This window comes from Anopheles merus, unplaced genomic scaffold, assembly GCF_017562075.2.
Source record: "Anopheles merus strain MAF unplaced genomic scaffold, AmerM5.1 LNR4000759, whole genome shotgun sequence".
Classification (NCBI taxonomy): domain Eukaryota; kingdom Metazoa; phylum Arthropoda; class Insecta; order Diptera; family Culicidae; genus Anopheles; species Anopheles merus.
The window spans coordinates 14,343-31,748 of NW_024428339.1; the positions used below are offsets into that span (position 1 = coordinate 14,343).

The following is a 17,406-nucleotide window of genomic DNA, read 5'->3' on the forward strand; positions in this document are numbered from 1 at the left end:
GCTCCGCTTTCTCTCTCTCTCTCTCTCTCTCTCTCTCTCTCAGCTGCTTAAGCGCTGCTCAAGCGCTGCTTCGATCCGATCCACAGGTTTTGTCCGCTTGTTCTCCCTTTACGCTCGCCCGTTGAAATGCGCTCGCTCCGCTGCTCCCGCGTTCAGTCTTTGGTTTCGATTACGATCTTGCACACCTGCGTTCCTGCTGGCCGTCTGTTCCTTGTCCCCACAAATCTCTCCTCCTAGTCGATCGCGAATTTGACAATCGCTGCACGGTTTGTAAAAGCTAACCCAGCAATCTAGGTTGAAATGGTTCGGGTTCGGTGGCAGAAACCATAGTATCGAGACGATTTACTGGACCATCCGGCCATCCGCTGCCAGGCTCCAAAACGGCGCTGGTTTAGTGCCCATTAGCCATCGTACCTAGCGGGTGATGCATGGGACCGGATGCTAACGATGGTGGTGGTGGTGGTGGCGGTGGTGGTGGTGGCGGGGGTGGTGCTGAATGTTGTTGCTGGCTGCTGCTGCTGCTGCGGCAGGTGAACCAAATGCTGTGGATCGCTCGGATATCACTGCGCCACGACGGCCTGCGGTACGGGGGCGGCCACGATCGCGGCTGCCACGGCTGCAGCGGCGGCTGCTGAGACCTGAGGTGGCGGCACGGACGGCCCGTTGGCATGGGGCGGCGGCGGCACTGGCTGCTGATTGCCCGCTCCACCCGGCTGCTGCTGGGGTGGACCACTACCGGTCAGCGAAGCGGCGGCGGCCGCCGCCGCAGCGGCCGCGGCAGCCGCTGCCGCCTGCCCGTTCGCATTCGCAGCCGCCACTGCGGCCGCCCGGCCACGAACGATTGGTTGAAGGGGGGGCCGTAGCACTGTGGGAAGTACAGCTCGTGCTTGACCGGTGCCGCCATGCGCTGGATCAGCTGGTTCTGCTTGTCCATCAGGAACGTGGGCGATACCTTCTGCTCAATAATGCCATTGTTGTTGTTGTTATTGTTATTATTGTTGTTATTATTGTTATTATTGTTGGCGGTGGCGGCGTTGTTGTTGTTGTTGTTGTTGCCGCTGGCATTGGTTCCATTTGCCGTGCCGTTGTTGCGTGCGGCTTCGCTGTTGTCGTTATTGTTGTTATTGTTACTGCTGCTATTGTTGTTGTTGTTGCTGTTGTTGTTGTTGTTGTTGTTGTTTAGAGCGGCCTGCTTGCGCGATTTCGACGAGTGCGGGTTCATGTGGTTGTCGATATGTTTCTTCACCTCCTGCTCGGTACCGAAGCGTCGCCTGCAGTTTGGCATCGGGCAGCAGAACGGTCGATCGCCCTGTAAATGTGGTGTCGGAATGGAAGGGAAGGGATAGATACAATGCATTAGTCTGGTTGTTGAGCAGGAGTTTCCAATGGTGGAGTTTAACCGGTCTAATGTACCAACAATTTGTTGTGGAGAGGTTTCGCAACGAAAGCCTGCAATGTATGCAAACTTCCTTGATGCGCCTAAAGTTATGCATTTTTCTTTACAATATCAGCTTATTTGCTACTTTGAGTAGATTACCTGCTAAGAGGTAATATTATCTTGTTCATACTTCCATCTGATGCACAACAGATCTGGAAAACCATTTTTGTCCAGCAAAGGTTCAATGAACAGTTCAATTAATCGTTCATGTATTCTTCAAAATGTTAGAAACCCCAAGTAAATAAACTCACTATGGCAGACCTACACCGACAACGGTTGTTAAGTGGTCTAATAAGAAGGAAAACTGGAAAAATATAAGATGGTTTATTTTAACTCTTTCACCTGAGCCTAATTTGGTCGATGTAATCCATGTAATCCATGTAATAGGTATAGAGATCTCAAGAAGATCAATCGGCATTTTATTCCAATTCGATTTCAAATAAGTCTACCCAAAAAGGATGCCGTACAGTCCACTTCCGATCACATAAAGGTCCCTTTCCGGAAGAAAGAGTGAAGAAAGTTACTCAAAATAATGAGAACCCCTTAAAAATTCTTTTAAAAATTGGGTCTGTTTTGCATGCAAAATTAAATACTTCTATTAACTGATTTTGAATCACTAGGATTCGGTGGGTTGGCCATGTTATACACTTGGGATGAGACGACTGAGCCCGTAAAGACTTTTCAACCCGCCCACAAGAACACACAACAACAGTATGTGCAAGGCCTAAATTGAGGTGTCAAGAACGAAAACGGATAAAATATTATGGGACCATCATATTAGGGTAAGAATGTATCTTTCAAATTGGTAGGATAGCATTGTAGTCCGACAGATACCTAACTAAGAAGTTGCAGGAACAGGAAGGGTCACAGACTATTGGACGAGTCCATTTACCACTAATGGACCATTAAGGCAGTAGTTCCAAAAAAGAACAATATTAGATAACTAAGACCCGAAGATCAGATCAGAGTATCGTTAATATGCACTATTAGGCCATAGTAATCCATACGCTGCCGGTCTCATGGTACAGTCGTCAACTCGTACGACGTAACAACATGCCCGTCATGGGTTCAAGCCCCAAATAGACCGTGACGCCATACGTAGGACTGACTATCCTGCTATGGGGGGGGGGGGGGGGAAATCAATAAGTCACTGAAAGCCAACCCCACAAGTGGGTTGGCAGGCCTTGACCGGCATCGGTTGTTGAGCCAAACAAGAAGAATCCATACGCTACTGATATCCTATGTCCTGCAAAGCTTTTTTTGCGTGACATTACGGATTTAGGCTCCACACCAGAATTATATGGAGCCATAAAAGATAGAGAGTTGTCTCGCAACAGTACCGTTCCGATATGATGGACCATGTAGAACTGAAATCTAAATTTTACAACTACCTGGTGTGTCCGGGTGTGCTGATCGAGGATGGCCTTCTGCCGGAAGTCTTTGCCGCACTGTCCACACCGGTACGGTTTCTCGCCCGTGTGTATACGAATGTGCTATTCAAGAAAATGAAAAAAGAAAAGACATTAGTAACCCAAACTACACTAGTTGGGCCCTACATTCCTGTTTTCTTCTTACCTGATTCAGGATCGTGCGCTGCCGGAAGAACCGCGGACAGTACATGCACCCGAACGGCTTCTCGTTCGTGTGGATGCGCAGGTGCTGCGTCAGGTGGGACTGCTGCCGGAAGCGCTTGCCACACTCCGGGCACGGGTACGGCCGGGACTCGATGGAATGCAGCCGTGCTGCAGCAGCGTGCTCTTCTGCTTGAACTCCTTCTGGCAGATCGGGCAGCGCACGTACAGCGGCATACCGGCCGACCGGCCGTGCTGGATCACATCCGGCAGCATCGCCTTGCCGCCCGTCGCCTTGTTCAGATACTGCAGATTGTTGCCGAAGATGGAGTGGTTCACGCCCTTGCCGTCCTTGAAGTAGGCCGGATAGTTGTCGGGCGAGAAGCAGCCGCGCGACTCGCCCCCCCGCCCTGGGACGCTTCGTCGCCGAACGCCTGCTCGTCCTTCGGCTGGGCGTTCTCCAGCTCGGGCGGGTACGGCACGTCCTGGGGCCAGAGCGTCGCATGCGGACCGTTCTTGAAGATCAAATGCGGAGACACATCTGTTTGGGAGGGAGAGCAAGAAGAGAACAAAAAAAAACGACACCCGTGAAAGATCGACCGATTTGCCGCGTGAGCAGAGTTTTGTGTCTAGTCTAACAGAGTACGGGTACGAGTAGCCAACAAACGCAACATGTGCCCCGACAGTGAAGTCGGCATCTATCGATCGAACCAATGATACGAAACGGTCGTCCATCGTGTGACGAGTGTAGTGGTAAATTTTGAGCATGGCTTTTTTTGCTTTGTTTTGTTTTTGCGGCAGCGACTCGTTCCGTGCAAAGCAGGTGCTTGTGGGGAAAGGGTTGGGAAGTAGCCTAGTCTACGAGGAAGCCCAGCAGCTCGAGGTAAGCTACTTTTGGTCACTGGGATGTAACACATGCTTGGAAGTAGGGGAAAAGCAAACGCCTAGCACTACGACACAGTTCAAAAAGCCACAACAGGATGCAGAAGGAATGTTAGTGAGATAGCAGGAGTGTGCAGCTGTTGACTGTTTGGCTCTGGACGAATTCTGGGACGTGGGGCGCATCCCTGGCGCATCTTCAATCGGAAAAATGTCGCTCTTCAACTCAAGACTAGATGTGCTTCTAGCTCCAGAATTCGCACCCAGACTCTGCCAGACAACCAACGGCAAGGCTTAGGAAATGGCCGCCCACCGAGGCGAGGATTTCAAAGACATCCACACAAGATGCCACCAAAGCGCACAATAGAGAGACAGGTGAGGGAGAGGGGGAGATAGGGTGAAGATGATGAGCAAGGTTAGTAACAAGGTTGGGAACTGGAGGAACTGGGTTTCCCAAAAACCGGGATGGAAATGTTGGATTGTGTGCGTGTGTGGATTTGTGAAAGTGTAAATATGTGTGTATGGCATTGAGGAAGGAAGAGAGAGAAAGCAAGAGAGACAGAGAGACAGAGAGAGTGCATAATTAAGATTAACTAAGTAATATAGATAGTAAAATCGTCACGAGGAAAAAAAAACCAATCGCTCGCCTTGATGGGTGCGCACATGTTGGGTCAGTATGGCCTTTTGTCGAAACTTTTTGCCACACTCCGGATACGGGCAGCCGAACGGCTTATCACCTGAGTGAATGCGGACGTGCTGGTTCAGGATCGCCCGCTGCCGGAAGCTGCGCGGACAGTACGCGCAGCTGAACGGCTTCTCGTTCGCGTGTATCCGCAGGTGCTGCGTCAGGTGGGACTGCTGGCGGAAGCGCTTGCCGCACTCGGGGCAGCCGTACGGGCGCGAGTCCGTGTGGATGCGCTCGTGCTGCAGCAGCGTGCTCTTCTGCTTGAAGTCCTTCCCGCACGTCAAACACTTGAACAGCCGCAGGTCGGAGTTTTTGCTCGACTTGGCGTGGCCGCCGGTAGTGCCGCCGGTGGTGCTGCCAGTGCCGGCGTTACCGTTCGGAGCGACACCACCGTTGGTGGGTGAGTGGTGGAGTTGCTGCTGCTGCTGCTGCTGTTGCTGCTGCTGCTGCTGCTGCTGGTTGCCGGCTGCTCCGGGCGCACCGGGAGCGTTCCCGGTGCGTTTGCGCCGCCGTGCAGCAGGTCCGGCATGCCGTACTGCTCGAGCGCCCCGGACTGGTCGAGCCCGGCCGGCATGCCCACCGGCAGGACGCCCTTCTGGTTGAGATAGTGGTGCAGTGGCGCGAAGCCGGGCGGCGGTAGCATCGCGCCCTGCGGACCGGCGGCGTGATGCCGCTGCGCGTAGTAGTTCAGCTCGGCCTGGGAGGCGGCCTCGTTCCCGAAGCACCCGGGCGGTCCTGGCGGTCCGCCACCGCCGCCACCGCCGCCACCACCACCACCACCACCGCCGGAGCCGGGAGCCGATGGATTGCCCTGCTGGTTCGGATCGTTCGGATGATTGCCGGAGGAGTTGTTGCCACCTTGCTGTTGCTGCTGCTGCTGCTGGACCAACTGTTGCTGCCCGTTCTGCTGCTGGTGCTGAACGGCTTGTTGCATGCTTTGTACCTGGGTTGGGAAAAGAGGATTAAATCAAAGAGAGAGAGAGAGAGATCCATTAGGTATAGCGCAGAACACTAACAAGGCGGAGCAGAGTCGTTTCGCCGGTTCGCTCGCGTCTTCGCACAACCCGTTCTTAGCGCGCGCCGCGACTCAAATGTACCTTGATCAAATCTTCCTCAATGTCTGGACCGTTATTCGCAGGATACGGACTAGTGGCCGGGCTGTGTAGATGACCATTCGCTTGTTCACCCGGTTGCTGTGGCCTATTGTCCTGATTCGGCGGACTATGATTGGCGGATGTCTGCTGGTGATGCTGCTGCTGCTGCTGCTGCTGCTGGTGGTGGTGCTGAGCGGCGGCAGCGGCAGCCGCGGCCACCAGCTGCTGCTGCGTCGCCGCCCCGTTCATGTGCGCCTGCAGATGGTTCTGCGCGTTCTGCTGGTAGATGGCCTGGCCCTCGGCATTGCCCCACTGGACGGCGGCGGCGGCGGCTGCCCCCCGCTCGGCCGCCTCCTGCGAATCCTTGTACAGCACGTACGGGGCCGTATCCTGCGAGATGCAGTACATAATCTGGCGCGGCACCTTCAGCCCGGCCGCCAGGCAGGCCGCGAACGAGGCCGAGAAGTTGATCGCCATCGTTTTGGGGGTCGGCTCACCTCCGGACAGTGTTGGAAAGCCTTCCTTTTTTCTCTCTCTCTCTCTCTCTCTCTCTCTCTCTCTCTCTCTCTCTCTCTCTCTCTCTCGCTTCGACTGTTTGTGCTGAGCGTTTATTGCAACTGTCTCTTTCTCTCTTTTGCAAGCGTTTGTGCCCGCCTCTTGGGGAGTTCTTCCTTCGGTTTTGCTTTACCGGTGTCGGTGAAGGCGCTGCCAGTAAACCGGGGAACCAAGCCGCTAGGTCTAGTTCATGCGAGCCATTCCTGTTGAATAACGGTTCCAGGCCTGGTTCGGAATGGGGTGAGGGAAGGAAAGCAAGTTCTGTTCTAGCTTTTCTTTCTACTTCTGTTTTTACTGTTTTTTTGTTAAGTTTTTTGTTTGTTTGGTTCTCGAAACGATCGAGCTGAGTGTAGTCTGTAAAGGAGGCAACGAAAGAAAAACCAAAATGATTGTGTGTTCTCCCTTTTCTCTGGTACTCTGGTAACTCGCTGCCGCTCGCTCTACAGCAAACAACTAAAACAAAAATACAAACGAAAGAGAAAAAAGAAAAGAAAACAACTTTTAGCTCAACCAATAATACTTGTTGATGCGGTAAAAAAAATAAAAGAATCACAACAAAACAACAGCTAAATGGTGCAAATATCTGCTAAAGAGAGTTCGTGGAGCGCGCGCGCGCCCTGGATGATTTCAAGAATGTGTAAAACACGTACCGCTGGTGGTGTAGGTAAAACCGGCGCACTCAAAACCGATAGTGTCTGCCCGCTATCTGTGGCACGTCTTTTCTAGGAACCGAATCGTGCAACGTAAACGCCGCTACTGTCGCAACGTGCGTTTCCCAATAGCGCTTGAGTGTCGCTCTAGAGGCGGCGGCGAGGACGACACTCGCTGCTTGTTTGTTGATACAAATGCAACAAGAAACCAAAAGCAAAACAATAACCTCAACATTTATCCATGAATGGTGGAAGATCGTAAAGAAAGCTTCGGCAAGCTCGATTCCACCCGGGCACGGGTTTTCCTCGGTATTTGTGCATTTCTGATGCACACTTACCCCTCCCCAAGGTAGCAGGTAGTGATGGAAGGAGGCGTTGCGTTGCGAAAGCCGCCAAGTTTGCGGCTACCGTTTCTGCGCACACTGCAATAACAGTGCAGTGTCTTAAAAATCGGGAGCAAACACCACGAACCGCGGCATTACCGCGGAGCCGATTAAACAAAACCGCTGACCGCTGCGTCGGGGACGCGGTTTTTTGTTTGTTTGTTGGGTCCATTCAACGGCAACTAAAGCGGGCTGCTCCAGGAAGGGGACAGAAGACGTGCCAGTTTAGTGCAATTGAGCGAGGTGTGCAATATATATGTTTAAAAAAAAAGCATCTTTTTGATCGTTTTGTGCAAAAAGGTGACACAACCGTTAGCCAATTTTTTGGGGTTTTTTCAGACTGCTTTTTGGGGCGAATTTTGGTGAGAAAATCGGTGGCCCCACACGCCCAGTTGCAAACACAGACAGTAAGTATTAAAAAGAATTGAAAAGAATGTTGTATTTTGTAATTATTTTTTTGTTTGTTCTAAGAAAAGCCATTCGCAAGCAAGGTGTCCATTTTCCCGCGCCCATTCAAGGGACGTGCGTGCGAATGTTTGAGGTTGAGAAATAACACTATTTTTCTTACATGTGTGTATAGTTAAAAAATTGGAAAACTGCAGTGCGAAGAAACTTGCCGCCGCCGTGCCTATTGCACAAACTGCACTGGCCTTCCCCCCTCTCTTTTGGCCTTCATGTTCTTACTTCTTCTTTTACCCTTGCCAGCGGCGTTTCTTTCAAGCGTTTGCGCAAGCCGCCAAACAGTTGTCTTCCCTATGTGTGCTATATTTTGCTCTTTCGACACGTTTCCGGTGCCAGCGAAAGGGACAGCGCAAAGGGTGTGTGTGTGTGTGCGTGAGTGTATTGTTGTTTTTTTGTCAGCCACCGTTACTGGAAAAGAGGAGCAGGAGTGGCGGCTACATAACAAAATATACGATGCACTAACTGCAGCTGCAATAACAATAACACCCGCCGCGGTGTTGTCAAACACCGGAACGGAGAGATCTCAAGGCACTCACACAAAAGGAGCAAACGCGTTATAGCCAGCTAGCGGGTGTGATGGATTTCCACCTTGGTTTCGGTCCCACCAGTGTTCCGGGGGAGCTCCGGTTCCGGTTGGCCTCTGTGGGGAGGCACAACGTTGGGAAGGATGTTTATAAAAAAAGGTAATTTGTTACCGAGTTAATGGCAAACTAAACGACTGTTTTGGCAATAAGTGCGTTTATGAATGGTTAGTATCGTTGCGCTTTTTCTTTCTCGCAGTAACATGTAATAGTTTGTGTTTCTTGTAAACCATTACAGTCGCGTACAATATTTGTTAACTTTTATGGATGTTAGAAGTTGAACTAGATCTAGTTATTATACAAGACAAGTACCCACCCCATAACATTCAGTAGCATTTACTCTGCTGGATAATTATTCTGGTTGCCTGTGAAATGAAGCAAAACACCATTGGCGAACGTTGTCTTTACATCGTCTTTTACTGACAATTTCACATATTGGGTCATACAACCAGTCTATGAAACAATTGCTTGGCGTTGATATGAAAACATATTTGAACTATAGAGAGGAAAACAACTATATTGTTTGTCTTAATTAAATGAAAATACTTCATAAATAATGATGTGGGAGCTAAGAACAGATAAATGTAAGCTTTTCTGTTAAAAACTAATCAATTTGGCCAGGTTACAGGGCTACTCAGCTAAATTTCAAAGAACCCCTTCACTATACAAGTACACCGAAATAAATGGCCTCGGAACTTAATTAAAATGAGGTACTTACAATGAACTCTTATGACACCATCCAATTACCTATTCTGGTTCAAAACTGCACAAGACCTAATGCCAGTCCAGGAGACATTACTTTTGGAAACGATCATACATCGATAACGGTTCTGGAACCTATCATGAACCCTTACCGGCCCTGGAACTGATCATGAACCCATAATGGCCCTGGAATCTCTCAAGAACCCATACCGTTCCTGGAACCGATCATGAATCCATACCTTATATGGAACCGAAGATGAATCCATATCGATCCTGGAACCAAACAGGTACCCATACCGGCTCAAAAACTGATCATGAACTCATACCGGTCCTTGAACCGATCATGATCCTAGACCTGTCCTGGAACTTATCATGAACAACTAACGGTCCTGGAACTGATCATGAATTGTATAGTGATATTTACGTAAGTTCCGAAGTAATCGTCCAGGATCTACCTGGCTAAAACTTTGCGGGCCAGACATATCAAATACCCTTATTACTACCAATCGCTTATAAAGCGGAAACTAATAAAATAACCATGAGCAAATAAGCTCTTCTTTTAACTGACTTGAGATAGCGACATAAAATACATAAATTTTATGCCATTCTAGAAAGCTTGAGCTATGCTTCCTTTCAAACCTCAGTCAGAATAAAATAGAGCCTAATCAAAGCCCAGATAAATGGGAGCTTGTCAAAATAATCGTATAACTCACAACGGTCAGGTAGAATATTAGTCAAACATTTCTTTAATTGTTTCCCAATTTATTCTTGTGTATAAATAGTGGATAGTGTCTAGGCCTCTGAGACATGGACACTGTCCAAATCTGACGAAACTCTCTTAGCCACGTTCGAGAGGAAGATGCTCAGAAGAATACTTGGCCCTGTATGTGTGGAAGGACAATGGAGGAGCGGTTTCGGACACTCCTGAGGCAGGCCAAGACCGCAAAGCGGTTGTAGCGCCTGATAAGTAGGTAAGTAAGTATAAATGGTGGAATGAATTTGATGATTTTTGGAAAATCCTTGAGAAAGCCTAGTAGAATAAAAGGCCAACATATATGTTGGACTGAGATTTTCCATAATACATGATTATCACAACCAATTCAATAATCTTCTTATAAAAAGAAATATGGGACGCTGTTTTACTTACAATCACAACACGAAATTCATTTCAGTTACAAAACAGTTTTTTTATACATCGAAAGTACACCCTAGATGTATGCAATACGTACGACAAATCGTACCGAATTATCCTTTAACCTGGTGTATTGCAACGGCAAGCGTTTTTTCCTAACCAACAATGCCAGAATGGCTAATTAACCCTTAACGAAAAGTGTGCTTTTCTATTTTCTTTTACAATCATTCAAAATTCATCTTGGATGTATCAAATATACTGCACTGCACTGTTCCTACCACTATAGCTTTCCCAGCGAAAGATTCGCCCTGTCAGTAAATCAACTGTAGCTCGATGAAAGTACACAATGAATAGCACCCAAGCGACTCAATTTAAAGTTCGGTCGTAAAAATGCAATGCCAAAAGCCGTTGGGATGCCAGTTGTTTGATGATGAGCATTTTTTTAAAAATCCGCTTGCTTCCTCCCCCAAATCCTCTAACACGAAAGGGATTTCCGCTCCAAAGTTAGGTCTCAATAAAAGGACATTTTGCACGTGCGCAATCGTTCAATATACTATTCCCGCACATGTGTGTGTGTGTGCATTATATTCCTCTTTTTGGCAGGATTTTAAATTTCACTTCCACGGTCATGGAGGTGGCTCGTGTGAGATGGTTTATTCCAGCAGAGTTGCAGTTTTTTTACATTTACCCAGCCATTCTCTCTCTCTGCTATTTTCTCTCGCCAAAGCAAAAATTGTGATGCTAGCTTCTCGCTCGATGGAAAAAGTATCAGGCTTCCCGCGAAAAACCGAACAGCACCAATGCATGCATTTCCCGTGGACGCTGCCAGAAGAATGTATAAGGTTGCAGCGGTATAAAAAAAAGGAAGAACTGAACTGTGATGTGCAATTTTTCGATAATAAATAAATACACCTTTTCGAACGGAATGAAGCAAGCGGAGGCACAAAACCAAACGCATCAATTTAACTTGCATCGAAATGCATCGGCACCGGTGCCGAGATTCAAACGCACTCTGTGTGGGGATGGTGGGGCGCGTGCGGAACCCGCATGCACCACGCATGTGCAACTCAAATATTTATTGTTTACATTCAGCGACCGGGAACCAATGGGACGCACAAAATGCACGTTCGAAGCGTGTGCAGCAAACGGACTGCACATGAGAGGTGGTACATAAAACAATAGACTTTCGCCTTGCGATGCAATTGCAACCACGCCACCCAAACGAACGGCAAAAAGGAAGGCAGAAGAAAGCAAGGCTACTGAATACGAACCAACAGCAAAAACCAAAAAAAGAAACAAGGATAATCAGAGTGATAATAAAAACAGACGAATGCATAATAAAACAAGCTGGTTGGACTTTTTTTTGTCCTTGTTTGTGTGTTTTTGTTCGCGTGTTTGTGCATTTGCGACAATAGCGAACGAGTCTCAGCGCGGTGTGTTGTTAATTATCGAATGCTCTCCATTGTTGTGCGCTAATGGATGAGGGGGAGATGGATGCGGCCAGAGAAGAATGCCGAAAGAAACAATGGTCTGGACGGTCCTGGTTTGGACTCGCCCGTTTTGCTCGGAGAAGAGAGAGAGAGCGAGAGCGGGACAAGAAATTCCCATACCCAAAAAATGCACCAACGCTGCATTGAAATAAATATTAAATGTGCTCGTCCTGTCAACAGAAGCCAGCGGATGGGAAAGGGGAGAGAGGGGAGGAAAATCTCAGTTTCGAAAAATCCTCATCCGCGTGTGTGTGTGTGTGTGTTGATGTGAGATTGATCTGTGTGTGAGCCTGGGAGAGGGTGTCATAGCGTGTACATGACCGACAGACGCCGCCAAACGATGAGTGACATTTGGAGCGTAGTGACGCGATTGCGATGGAGCTATATGGAAGGAAATGGGGGAAAGCATTTTTAACCGTCCACACCTTTTTCACATTGAATCAAAATGGTGCTGAAAGGCAGGTTTCATCATGTTTAGTGCTGTAATAACACATCACACTGATTGCATAGTTTTCGGCGTATGAAACTGGAGGAGCATGCTATGATTTTTTTGTTTGTTTAAGCTGTTACAATGCGAATAATTTGTTTTATTGCATTACCAACTAGTTGGAGTAATATTTAAATTCTTCAAACATTTTCTATTAGCAGTGTTTTTCTGATTGCGGAACGCCTAAATGTATACACATTACTTTGCGACTAATACTTATAACTATGCAATATACGCCCAAATGTATGCAAACCATTCTCTTACGCAATTTACAATGATATTCACAATTTATATATCTTACAAGCTCATTCTTTTGGGTAGATATAGTTCGCTTTCGTGTAACTTACATTAACATTTCCTGTAACTAACTTATGTGTGAGTAACATCACTACATTATACATAATTCGACATGTTGATATAAAATCAAGATACAATACTTTAAAGCGATCCAGAAGGAAATGGTTCACTTTTGCCCTCTATTTTAATTGGACCAACAGAATAATTTGTTGCATAGCCTAAAAAATAGTTTCATACAAAACTTCTTATTGGAATAGGGTACTACAAAATTCGCGCTTCAAAGCTCCAGTTAGAAATTGGAAGTAATATAGCAAAGAATGTAGCATAACTTTAGGCGCCAAAATAATGGATTCGAATAATCCTGCCAATAATGATCCTACTAATTTATTCAAACTGAATGATTTTGTTACATTCTGTCAGGTGTATGGTTGCACCTATTTAACTTCCAAAATAGCATCAAAAAGGTGCAGCCGCAGTGGCAATGTAAATCAATCAATAAACGCTCCTGCTAGATTCGATTGTTTCGTGCAACAAATTTAACCCTTAAATGTACGGCCCAATCAATAATGTCTCACCAGAGACTGTTGCATTAATTAGTGTTAAAATGCAGATTGGCGGTACAACTCACCAAACTGTTCTGTAGCATTTCTACCAGTAGATAGTACATTTTGAATTGCAGTTTCATTTGTGTGCAATTAAAAGTAGATTTTTTTTTATTCAATCAACGTTTTTCTGCTCTTTTTCTTATTTTTTTGCGCCCTTGGCAAAGGGCAACGTCGTTAGTGAAACACACATCCCCCCATCGTCACAGGACGACCTCGAACGAATGGAGAAAGTGGGGAAAATTGCACACCTCAAAAAACGGTGACAAAAGAACTGCTCTACTGTTTCATGCTACTGGGGATGCGAAATTCCCCGTTGGCGATTCTGATTTCGGTGTACAATAAAAATAAAACACGCACACACACACACACACAGACGCATACACGTACGTCAAAAGGGAAATAATTGTGCCCGGCGCTGTAATTATTCATTTGGTGCAATAATTAAAATGTTAACAATCGACGAAACTGCAGTCAGACGGAAAATAAATACTTTCGGTGGCGCTTCTACGCTTGATGTTTTTTCAGTCTCTTTCTCTTCTCTCTCTTCGTAAAACAATCGTGCTTTTCTCTTTGCTCGGTGCATGATTGCCAACCCCTTACCTGTTCACTCCATGGGTGCCTTTTTGCTGATGGATGAAAAGCCCGCAACGAGCCAAAACAAAAAAAAAAACTGCTCCAAACGACCAGCCCAATCGAAGCGCGTCATGTGGAAACGTGAAAAATAAAATTTTGACGCCCACAGACCCGAAATGACCACACGTCGGAACGTGTAGCTGGACGCACGAAGGGCAATGGGGTCAATAGCAAAACAACAAAAAAAAATGGGGGAAGTGATGTGAAAATCCAATTTGTGCTTCCCGCCTCGTCAATCCCCCACGGCTCTTATAGGCTCTCTTATGCCACGCAGAAAACAAAAATGCTCCATCCCCATGACCCACCCAAAATGGCTTCTGCTTGTGGCCAGAAGCGGGGGCTGAAAATTTGACCAGCGTGGTTGTTTTTTTTTATCGCCATTTTTTGAGGATGCAATTGCAGCATCCTTTGCATCGCCACTAATGAAATCAAGGGAAACAACGCACCGGGCGGATGAAAAAAAAACAAACGCAGCATGAAACCATGCGGGAGCGAAAAATAGCGTCGAGTGTAATTAAAATTCAATAACTACTAAATTCGAGTGTTGCAAAGGTGTGTGAGCATGTGTGCATAGGATGTGCGCTTTGCCCAAGGAAATGCAATTGCATCGCCACTCTTTGCTCCGGAGTGCTGCTGTTCCATTTTTGGCCAATATAATAACCTTCTCCTGCTAGGGAGGAACAAATAATAAAAGCCAAACGCTCACAAATTGGTACTTACACAGCCCGGGGCTGGCTGAAAAACCTTTACGCTGCAAGGAATGCAGCAGTCGTTGCCATGGAAACTGTACAAAAGTGAAAGGTTTTATTGAAAATTAAAAAAAAAAAACGCACGGCCAACTGTCGTCGCGATCCTTTGGCACGCAAAGTAAGCTGCTGATCGATCTACCGATCGCGCCGATTTGTTAAACATTAATGAAGCGCTTTTCGGTCAATGTTCGATGATTTTTTTTTCTTTTTTTTTCTTCTTCTTGCACCACATCCCTCCCTCTCCAATACGCAAGCATCCATTGCAAATGATACCATGTGGTCAAAAAAGCCCCCCCCCCCCCCCCATTTGTGTCCTCGCAGCCACGGATCAAAAGCGCTGAGCCCGAAATAATGCATCATACTTGCCAGCAGCTCTGTCAGGACCGTCGGGTGTGATTAATTGTTTTATCGTGCAATCGATCATGAGCTTTTGGCATGTTGTGCGTGTGTGTTTTTTGTTGTCGTTTTCTCCTCGCTGTGCCCTTTGAAAGGTGTCAGGGCTTGTTGTGATAAAAATGTACGCGCGTGGGAACGATTTCAAGGAACGGCCACGGGCAGGTTTTTGTGCACGGTGCAAATGACAACAAAATCCATGGGTTAAGAAAGTAAAATTGAAAATAAGCAGCGGTGAAGTTGTACTTTTTTTCTGTACGAATCGATTCCCACGCTTCGAGTGCACTGAAAACTGTACAGCACCTTGACATTTGACAATTCAACGCGTAATGGAGGCGCCTGGTACGTTGAGATTTCAATGCTCATAAAAAAATTTTTTGGTTTACACTAAAAGTGTATGCACTGTAGAAATGTACTAGTTAAAATAATTAACTTCAATGATCAATAATCATATCTAAGGTTAAATTTTCAGTTTGCAGTCAAGGTCAACACAATGCAGAAACCTTAACATGCATATTACATCTATTTAAGCCTTCTTGTATAAATTGCTGCAACATTGTCCTACTCAAGATGATCACTACGATCTATACAGATTTTTAGCTGTTTAAAGACCTGTTTAGATATAATTCGGTTACCTAATTTTATGTTTAATAGTGTCACCAGTGATGCTATATAAAGCTTTTTCATATTTTTTTGTAGGTATTGGAGCATACTATAAAATAGAGCAATAGTTTATACACGTCCGTGCTTGTGTTCAACAGTTAAAAATGATAGAATTGTAGTGTTGATAAAAAATGTTGCACATTCACTAGAAAAGTCCAACATGGTCCCGGAAACGAAAAATCGAAACCAACTGCCAAAGCATGATTCAATGTATTTTTTATTTATACCAATGAAAGATTATGCTCATACGTTTGTAAAGAATAATTCATATATAAAAAAGAAATACAATCATGACGGAATGTCCCGTTGAGAAATAAATAAGTAAATAAAGAAATACACAAAAATACAAAAATATATAAATAAAAAATCCATAATATATTACTTAAACTTGCTATGACCAAATGGCAATGTAAAGAACCACGTGGCGTTATATACGTGTTAAAATAGTACAATTAAACACCGCATTACAACTGTCCTGAATTTTGGCCAAATATAAAATATTTGGTAATTATTCAACGAAAATTGAAAAACAACAGAGAACACTACTAAAAGGCCTGTACAAATTACATCCTACTGGAGAAAAAAAGTTAGCTAAGATGATATATCGGTTGTGCGGAATCTAATGAAAGGCATCGAAGTTAAGTCGTTGCTTTCATATGTTCATTAACTTTTCATTATTATTGTTTTTTTTCTTCAATTAAATGTCAATAGAATACATTTCCTTTCAGGCCGAAATCTTTTTATATGTCAAAAATTGATTGTTTTACAGACTTTACTAAGTGATCAGATTCTGAAGGAAACAGGTATTTTCGCATTTAAAATTTATTTTTTAAAAACTTACAGCTATGAATGCAATCTAAACCATTAAATGATTAATTCAAAAGAAAGCGGAAGCGTGCAGTTTAGCTACAATTGAGAAAAATTCTCTTCGTTAATTTCATATGATTTATGTTCCACATTTTAGTATCCTTATGATCCATCCTTATGAAATGATTGAAATTATAAAACTACTTCTTTTTTATGAACACGTTGATATTAAATTTAAATTAAAAATGCTACTTTATTCAAAGAGAAAAGATGCCGAAATAGATACGATAATGCTCACGTACAAACTTCTACTGATAAGAAAACATCCCTTTCAACCTAACAAATACGCACACCCATAAACATCCTTCTTTTCTAAAAAACTATGTGATGCATTTTCCGATGTGCACATGCAGCGTGTAAACAACAAAATGGCACAAAAAGAGTGTCCCTCCCCAGCTCAATGATGCACAAAGTGCACACAAAGCTCCAACGGCCCAAACAAAAAAAAAACAACAAACAACTATAAACAAGCTTCACTTTCCCGCCATGGTCAGCATAAAACAGGGACACAGCGCAGCAAGAAAGTGCATCGTTTGTTTTCGGAAAAACCCCCGAGAGTGCATCGTTGAGGGGGGGGGGGGCGCAACCAGCACACAAACACAGCCGGGCAGCAGTGGATGCAGTGGTTGGGCAAACCATTCTCTTCCGCTTCCCAGCGTGCGGGTGGCGTCCCATATCTAACCCTTCGAGACGCAAAAGCACAACACGCCAACAAGCGTGCTCGTCCCGTCCTCCCGTTTTGGTTCGCTACACGCAGCGAACTCGGAAAAACACCCCGACGAAGGTGAAAGACGTCGCGCCGTCAGCTGTTGTTCGAGCGGGCCCCCAAAACCACCCCACCCGGCGCGCAGTGTCTCGCCGCGAAATAGCACGTGGTGTGTACGGCACGCTGTTTGATTCCGGCACGGAGGAAAAGCGCCCGGTGGAGAATTTTATAGACTTCTTGCCTTGCCATGCCCCCGTCCCGCTTCAACAAAAGGAAACAAAGGGCGGGAAGACATCAGATTGTAGCGGCTGTGATGAGCAACACAAGCGGGGAGAAAACTTTGCCAAAATCGCTGGCAGCAGGAGAGCCCGAGCGGAGCGGCAA

General features: G+C 46.0%; 1 pseudogene; it reads right to left on the reverse strand.

Moving 5' to 3' along the window:
- Window positions 1-519: 519 nt before the first annotated feature.
- Window positions 520-6,239, reverse strand: LOC121603000 (annotated as a pseudogene).
- Window positions 6,240-17,406: the final 11,167 nt, after the last annotated feature.